Source organism: Octopus sinensis, unplaced genomic scaffold (genome assembly GCF_006345805.1).
Source record: "Octopus sinensis unplaced genomic scaffold, ASM634580v1 Contig18319, whole genome shotgun sequence".
NCBI lineage: Eukaryota > Metazoa > Mollusca > Cephalopoda > Octopoda > Octopodidae > Octopus > Octopus sinensis.
Genome location: NW_021835740.1, coordinates 5,001 through 15,000, shown reverse-complemented (window position 1 = coordinate 15,000; position 10,000 = coordinate 5,001). Strand labels below are relative to the sequence as shown.

The following is a 10,000-nucleotide window of genomic DNA, read 5'->3' as shown; positions in this document are numbered from 1 at the left end:
AAATATGTTACGTTTGATAACGATAAACAGTGTTAATTAAAATCGGAAGAGCATCTAGATTCAAGATGTGAGAACTAAATGATGCAATGAGCTTAAATACCGTTTCGTAAAATAACTGCTACATCTTTCAACGTCATTATATTCATGTGAAAAAACAGGTGAATTAATATTATTAACAGGTAGAAACAATACGACAATATATTAATATATTCTTAGTAGTAGCACGCATGCAATAATCTAGTCTATATTCTCATTTCTTCATTTCTTATCGGTTTATGATTGTCTTAACTGCAAAACACCGTAAGGTACAAATGGAGGTTGAGGTAACCAGTTTTAAAGTCAGAAGAAATTTACCAAGATAAAAATGTTTAAATATTCAGATCTGAGAAAAATGTTCACGCATTAATGTGTGTTTCTTTTCTTTTTTCCCCTATTGATCCAGGAATTATTATTATTATATCAGGAAATGTCAGTAACAACTGATAAACGTGTGGGCTGACGACTTTATATGATAGGAGTAACAGTTTGTATTTATTCATTAAAGGAATTAGTCATTTTAAATGACACTATGTATCCCACCCAAGACAACATCCAATCAGATTGCTCTGTATTTTCTTTTATCACTGGCTCTCTCTTTTCGTCTCCTACATCTATCTATCTATCTATCTATCTATCTATCTATCTATCTATCTATCTATCTATCTATCTATCTATCTATCTATCTATCTATCTATCTATCTATCTATCTCTCTCTCTCTCTCTTTCTATCTATCTATCTATCTATCTATCTATCTATCTATCTATCTATCTATCTATCTATCTGTCTGTCTGTCTGTCTGTCTGTCTGTCTGTCTATCTATCTATCTATCTATCTAGTTATCTATCTATCTATCTATCTATCTCTCTATCTCTCTCACTTTCTTTCTATCTATGTGTGTGTATGTATGCATCTATGTGTTCATGTGTGGGCGTACGTGCGTGTGTTATACACGCACTTTCATGTATATCATCTGTTGCCTTATATGGTCATTAGGGCGTAAAGTTAAATAATTAAACTTCATATTATTAAACAAAATAATATCTGAGACCCCCTTCAGTCACGACACAGACCATGGGATTGCACCTAGAGAGTTACTCTCCCAGGCATAAGTCCGGGCAAGGTTGTCTTATGGAAGACCAGCAGTCACCCATGCATACCGGCCTCCCCTCTCCGTGCCACCAGTGTTATCCAAGGGAAAGGCAAAGGGGCCGATACAGCTTGACACCTCTGACGTCGCAACTCATTTCTACAGCTGAGTGATCAGGAGCAACGTGAAATAAAGTGTCTTGCTCGGGAACACAACACGCAGCCTGGTCCGGTATTCGAGCTCACAACGTCACGATCGTAAGCTCAACGCTCTAACCACTGAGTCATGCGCCTTCATACACAAAATAATAACTCAGATGGAATTCTGGTTTAAACACCCCATATAAAACTCTCGAAATTTTGCTTATATTTTGGAATTGTCAGAAAATGTTTGCAAATTCCTCTTCTTCAAACGGGAATTCATACAATTATACACACAAAAAAAGTGTGTATGATTTAAGAGCGATGTAGCTATTATCTTTAGCACATCTCACAGCCACCTGACACCTTCCTTGTTTCTTTGCCTTACATATATTTATGTGTGGAGGCGCAATGGCCCAGTGGTTAGGGCAGCGGACTCGCGGTCGTAGGATCGCGGTTTCGATTCCCAGACCGGGCGTTGTGAGTGTTTATTGAACGAAAACACCTAAAGCTCCACGAGGCTCCGGCAGGGGGTGGTGGTAATCCCTGCTGTACTCTTTCACCACAACTTTCTCTCACTCTTACTTCCTGTTTCTGTTGTGCCTGTATTTCAAAGGGCCGGCCTTGTCACTCCCTTGTGTCACGCTGAATATCCCCGAGAACTACGTTAAGGGTACACGTGTCTGTGGAGTGCTCAGCCACTTACACGTTAATTTCACGAGCAGGCTGTTCCGTTGATCGGATCAACCGGAATCCTCGTCGTCGTAACCGACGGAGTGCTTCCATATATTTATGTATTATTTCAATATTCCTGCCACCCCAATAAACATATTTAATAGAATGATGATGCACTCACAGGCAGTCCATTGCAGGGATTTAAGCGAGAAATGAAAAACAGAAAATTCGAAAAGGAGTAGAACTTTTAGGATTTATGGGCAGAGGGAGGGGCTTAAAAAATTTAGTATATTTTTTTCTCTTCATAGTCGTGTAAATTTGCGAGTGTAGAACACAAAATTCGCAAAGATTTTCTGAAAATTTACCAAAGTAAAAAAGTTCTGCATCTGATTTTTTTCCATTTTAATCATTAAAATCATTTGTTCCAAACATTATTGTGTTTGTTGATGTATATTGATGTATATTGTTTATATTGTATTATTGTGTATATATATATATGTAAGAATATGAGTGTGTATGCACACATATTTATATTTATATGTAAATTTTTTTCATACTTGCATTAAATTCTCTGAAGAGGCCGTGAGATATTCTTGTTAATGTCTCATTTATACCTGCTTTATATGGCTAATAGGTTAAATGGGACATACCTGTCTTCACGGCCGAAACAGCTGTCAGCTACAATGTAAATGTATTTCTATTTCTATTTCTATGTCTTGTTATATTTGTACTGTATTAATGTATAATATCATTGCTATTGTGTAATGGTTTAATAAAGTATTGATTGGGTATTATCAGATGGTTGATGATTGATTTAGATATATTTCTCCATTTTCTCATTTTGTATATATATATATATATATATATTATATATATATATATATATATATATATATATTATATATATATATATTATATATATATACATACATATATATATATATATATATAATATATATATAATATATATATATATATATATTATACATATATATATATATACATACATACATACATACATACATACACACACACCACACACACACACATATATATATATATAAAGTTAATCCAAACAAGAAAACACAAAACAACACAGCGCAAGGACGTGGAACAAATATAGTATTATTGGATGCTCAGGAAAGAAGGAAAGAAGGAGGGTTTAACGTTTCGAGCGGAGCTCTTCGTCGGAAACATAGGAGAAGGAAAGATCCAGAGAAGGGAAGACAGAGGCAAAAAAAAATCGCCAACAGTACACATGAGGTCACATATATTGGCCTGCTCGCTTAGCCAGCGGGGTGGCGTCACTTGAAGGCTAAAACAATGCAAAGCGCATTGTGACCAGCGATGTGTAGCAACAGCTGATAGCCTGGTCGGTCACAGTGATCATGGTGATCACGGTGATATATAAATATATATATAGCAAATAAGAAAAGGGAGGAGAATAATAGGTGGTTCATCAACTTTTAGACATTAAATTATATTAACTTATTTATTTATTTACTAAACTGATAATTACAATAACATAATAACATAATTTAAAATATAACATATTATTCTTTACATATAAGATATCTTTATATATAAAAGTGAAGTTGTGTGTCTGTCTCCTACGATTTAGATTCCTAATTTCTCCCACATTTTGCGGTGCAGTGTAACCAAAAGCGGGTATCTTATAGTCGTGATTCATACCGAGCCCTTCTGGATATTAGCGCGCGTCAACGATGAGTCTACGATTTAAAAAAAAATTACCATAATTTTTTCCCGTTTTTAATGCATTATTTTGCTATTATATAAGGGAAGTAACTCTCTAAAAATGTATTATTAAATTTCAGAACGTAAAAAGCTCCAGTAACACTCCCTCTTTGTGGTTAGCCATATTGAGATGGCTATTATACTTTACATCTCTAAAAATGCTTATATAGTTATTTCCCTTACAAACCCGAGCAACGCCGGGCGATACTGCTAGTAAGATATAAAATATAGTAATATATAAGGATACCAGTAATTATTATAAAAAACATGAATATATATTGATAAAATAACTTACAGCTGTTAATTTATATTCATGTTTTTTATAATAATTACTGGTATCATTATATATGTGTATGTATGTATGTATGTATGTATGTATGTATGTATTGATGCTAACGTATATATAATCACACACGTACACATTATTTATCGAGTACATATATTTAAACAAGTATTGAGGATCTAACACAAAATAACTTCTAAAATACAAATTTTTTCCAAAAACGTTAAGAGTAAACCCTGTTCTATGCGACACATTCAACCAGTATCCGAAGTTTCAAAGTGTTTTGTTAAAAAAAAATAATCATAAAATCTATGTTTGAGAAAGAAAAAAATGTATATATATATATATATATATATATATATAGATATATATATATATATATATATATATATATATATATAAATAATTCATAAATGAGGGCAAAGGAAAAAAATTCTAATGCCAAATATGCTGAAAAATTGGACATATTGTCCATTAACCATATAATTTTTTCACAATACGCACGCTACTCGAAAAAAGGTCGACAGAAATTTCTAAAAAATTCCATTATTACCATATCGGTAATAATGGTAATAATAGCCGATATGATAATAATGGAATTTTTTACAAATTTCTGTCGACCTTTTTTCGAGTAGCGTGCGTATTGTGAAAAAATTATATGGTTAATGGACAATATGTCAAATTTTTCGTCATATTTGGAATTAGAATTTTTTTCCTTTGCCCTCATTTATGAATTGTTTATAAATTTAACCGTTAAAGGTATTTTTTAATATGCTGGCCATTGATAAAATTCTTTTCGAGAAAATATTTTTTTTCGAAAAGAATTTTATCCTCACATTTGATATATATATATATATATATATATTATAGGGAGAGTTTACGAAAAAAACAAAAGATGAAGACAGGTGGTGTACAAAACAAACAGATGTATTAGTATAACGCTCAGGAATAGAAAAAGTCTTTTACGTTTCGATATATATATATATATATATATATATATATATATATATATATAATATATATATATATAATATATTATATGTAGGTATGTATATATATATATATACACACACGTGTGTATATGTGTGTGTGTGTATATATATGTATATATATATACACACACACGTGTGTATATGTGTGTGTGTGTGTGTGTGTATGTGTGTGTGTGTGTGTGTGTATGTGTGTGTGTGTGTGTCGTCCTCTTAGAATTCTTGACAACGAAAGTAGGCACGTGTATATTTGTCAAGAGAATGGGTTTGTTTTTCTGCTCTCCCCACTCCCTATGTATGTCATTCCTGAAGAGCACGTGTATTCGATAACGACCTTGTTGTCAAAAATCCAGTGAGACGCCGATCGGTAAGATCGGCTGCAAGAATCTATAATACTCTATATTTTGATTAACACAGACAGCACACACAATCACGTGTGTGTACATGTATGCGTGTGCATGTACGTGCGTGTGTGTGTGCGCGTGTGCGTGTACGTATGTGTGTGTGTATGCATCTGCGTGTGTGTGTCTGTGTTGTGTGGGTATGCGTGTGTGTGTGCTGTGTGCGTGTGTGGTGTGTGTGTATGTGTGTGTGTGGTGTGTATGTGTGTGTGTGTGTGTCGTCCTCTTAGAATTCTTGACAACGAAAGTAGGCACGTGTATATTTGTCAAGAGAATGGGTTTGTTTTTCTGCTCTCCCCACTCCCTATGTATGTCATTCCTGAAGAGCACGTGTATTCGATAACGACCTTGTTGTCAAAAATCCAGTGAGACGCCGATCGGTAAGATCGGCTGCAATGAATCTATAATACTCTATATTTTGATTAACACAGACATGCACACACAATCACGTGTGTACATGTATGCGTGTGCATGTACGTGCGTGTGTGTGTGCGCGTGTGCGTGTACGTATGTGTGTGTGTATGCATCTGCGTGTGTGTGTCTGTGTGTGTGTGTATGCGTGTGTGTGTGTCTGTGTGCGTGTGTGTGTGTGTGTGTGCGCGTATGCGTGTGAGTGTGCGTGCGGGGGGTGTATGCCTGTGTGTACGTGTATGTGTGTGTGCGTGAGCGTGTGTGTGTCTGTGTGAATGTGTGTGTGTTAAATAATTATTTACATCTCTCTGTGGACATGATTGTCATGTCCCCCCCCCCCTTGGCCCGTTTTCCAATACCGGAACCCCATGGATTTTCTGGAAATTTTAGTCCCAAAGCCTTTCTGGACTACTGAATTTTCCCAATCAGGGGTGACCGCCATGATCAACATTCTCTAAATTTAACAAATATTAAACTTACTTATATAATTAAATGAAATACAGGTATCTGTGCTTTAAAGTAAATTAGTGCAGATTATAAGTTCCGGATTATCCTACTATCAATATCTGGAAAATCGGTGTTGTTGTATTGGGTTGTCCGGAAAGTTCGTGCCGATTTTTGAAGGAAAGAAAAAGGTCAATAAATACTTGCCATTACATTTTTAATCAACCAAATATGAACCATTTTGTTGCACAATGTGTCTCCATCTTTCCTTAAACTTGAAAATACCCTCTTCCCAGAATTGAGGTGGTTTCATGGCAAAGAATTCATCAAGGTATCCTTTTAGTCATCCAAGGAATTAATTTTTTTTACAATTAAGTTTATACTGCAGAGACCTGAATAAGTGGAAATCCGAAGGAGCAATATCTGGTGAATATGGAGAGTGAGGTAACACATCCCAGCCGAGTTGCAGCAATTTTTGTTTGGTTCTCATAGCAACAAGTGCCGAAAATGAACTTTCTGATCTTCCATTTTAAAAGGTTACAGAATGAACACAGGTTATAGGAACATAAACCTTCTTCCACGAAAAGATAGCTTAAACTGTGCTCTAAATGGAGGCGTAGTCAAATCCCATTTTATAGACTCAACTATGTTCTAAAATAAGTCGAAAGGTAAGCTACTATAAATCGGCACGAACTTTCCGGACAACCCAATATATTGCTTTCCTTGACTTTTGATAAAGCACTCCCTCAGGCGTTAAGATATTGGTCAGACTGCTATAGTTGCTGTTGATGATAATATTGAACGAATTGTTAGTTGAAGTCTGCAGGGAAATATATTTGGAAAGTAATTCCCGCGGATACATGACGACTCTGATAGAAACGGTGATCCGTGTAGGCTTGAGCGAACACGTTACGGGACAAGCATGTCCGTAAGAAGGTAAATAATTGCGGTAACGCTACACGAATTTGACTGACAAGAAGGCGTGTATATACATTAAAAGTGGTCGTGGTTTGGTGACAGATTACAAAACAAACCACCTGTTTCCTTCTATATGCTATTCTAACAATGTGTGTGCGTGTGTGCGTGTGTTTTACTGGCAACAGTCTAAATATACTAGCAGCATTTTTTGTTGCGCATGGAGGTAGGTAGTTTAGTGATTTTGGTATTCATCTCACGACTGCGAGTTCGAAACCCTGTGGTGCGATGTGTCCTTGGGCGAGGCTCTTTATTTCATATACATTGCTCCAGTCCACTCAGCTGCTAAAAATTAGTTGTTATCTATATTTCAAAGGGCCAACCTTGTAACGCCGAATCACCCTGAGAACTACATTAAGGGCACGCGAGGAAGTTTTGACAATGTGTTGAAAGTAATGAGATTATATCTGTATCTATGTATACATATACACACGCACACACACACACACACAACACCACACACATATATATATATATATAACATACATACATATTCATATATATATATACGTATATACGTATATACATATTTATATACACGTACATATACATATTTATATATATATATATACATACATACATACATAACATACATTATATATATATATATATATATATATAATATATATATTTTATATATATATAATATATATATGTGTGGGGTGTGTATATATATGCATACATACATTTATATATATACATATATATATATATATATATTATATATATAATATATATATATATATAATATTATATATATATATTATATCTCTTATGATAAAAGGCAGATTTTCTCTGCCTGTTCCCATGTTTCTTTTTAATACAATTCTACAATATAGAATTTCTTCAATTGGAATTTACCTATGATTTTTCCAAGTAGATTCGATTGGGTCATGGCATGTAAAGTTTTTTCAATTTGACCCCCAATTAAGCAAAAATTCGAGAAAACTCAATATTTTACGATTTGCCTCTCTCCTTTCAAGTGGTTTACTCCTGCTATTACCACCACACTTTCTCCTACTTTCTCTTTGCAAGTGTGAAACTATTAAAGTGAAAGTATTTATATAACAGGGATGAGCCATTAATACTGGTCATCCTTTTTGCTAGAGGAAGATCCGCTATGGTCTTATATGCTACACCACTGGTTTTCAATTCATATTAATCAAATTAGTATTCAATTTTTCACCCTTATTATGTGTGTGTGTGTATTAGCAATTCGTATAAAATTGCATCAATGACTTGAACTTAATAAGTGGTTTCACATAAATGGGGTATAAATTAAAAAGGTTTGTTGTTTATTATTATTACTGTTTGACTATTGTAATCACGTTTGTTGGTTCCTCGTCAGGGAAACGTTGTTGTGTTACATTTGTTAAATAATTGTAAACCGTAACCCTCCCCCTTTCGGAGAAGGGGCTTTCGTTATTGTTTAAAAATTGAATTGTGTCCCTGTTTGGGGAAATTGACAATATTTTCACCGTCTTTACGGAAGCATTTTTGTTAAAATGCCTTCGATAGAAGAAAGTCCAAAAATGAATTTCGCTGCAGCCGTACAAGAGGGAGGACAAGATCCAATTGATCGAAATTGCAAGAGACAGGCCTACAATTCCAGTCTGTTATATATTTTGAGTATTGTTATCACTAGCGATATCAAGATATAACTTTGTATTTTGTATTTTATGTGTAGATTTATATATATAGATGTACATGTAATATGTACACATATATATATATACACATATATGCATGCATAATATATCTACCCATACACACATACGCACACACACACATACATAGGGGCAGGTGTGGCTGTGTGGTAACAAACTACGTTCCAAACACATGGTCCTGGGTTCAGTCCCTCTGTATGGTGACTTGGCATGTTTAGGCACAAACACTCTGTCTTCACATTTGCTGCGTGAGACATGTGTTAATGTTGACGAGGTTGCCGAGTACATAGCCGACAATGAGCCAAAGCTCCTTCCAGAACAGAAGTTCGCTTACAACTCCGTTGTTAATTCAGTCCGGGCCAAAGCTGGGGGGATTTTTTTCCTAGACGCTCCTGGGGGCACTGGGAAAACTTTTGTCAACAAATTAATATTGGCTGAGATTAGGCGAACACAAGGCATTGCCCTAGCTGTGGCATCATCTGGAATTGCGGCTACTTTGTTGCCAGGCGGCAGGACAGCTCACTCCACTTTCAAGCTCCCGCTTGACTTAGCGAAGACTGAAACACCAACTTGCAACATCAGTAACAGCTCCGATCAGGCAGAAGTCTTCAGACGATGCAAGCTTATCGTTTGGGATGAATGCACGATGGCCCACAGACGTGCTCTTGAGGCACTAGATAGATCTCTCAGAGACATCAAACACTCTTCAGCTCTCATGGGAGGCATAACACTTCTTCTTTCAGGAGACTTCCGACAAACACTTCCCGTTATTCCCAAAGGGACTACAGCTGATGCAGTAAGTGCGTGTCTTAAGTTATCCACATTGTGGCCACTGGTGAAGACTCTCAAACTTCACACCAATATGCGTGCTCATATGTGACGTGATATCACATCAGCAGCATTTTCTCACACCCTCCTTGCACTTGGCGAAGGCAAAATACCAGGGGAGGAAAATGGTAATATTGCCATCGATTCCATTTGTACCATTGTTAAAACGCCTTCTGATCTGAGATGCAGTCTTCCCAGATCTACAAGCTAATTATCAGAATATGGATTGGATTGACCAAAGGGCTATTCTGGCCCCGAAGAATAAAACTGTTCACCATATTAATGATGAAATGCTAAAACTCATT

The 10,000-nt window shown here is 35.5% G+C and overlaps 1 protein-coding gene across 1 annotated transcript in view; it reads right to left on the bottom strand.

Annotated features, from left to right (window-relative positions):
- Positions 1-334, bottom strand: part of LOC115231361 — a 2,388-nt gene extending 2,054 nt beyond the window's left edge. Inside the window, exon 1 of the mRNA XM_029801407.2 lies at positions 1-334. This exon is cut by the window's left edge and continues 2,054 nt beyond it. The gene's annotated coding sequence lies outside the window, so the exon portion shown is untranslated.
- Positions 335-10,000: the final 9,666 nt, after the last annotated feature.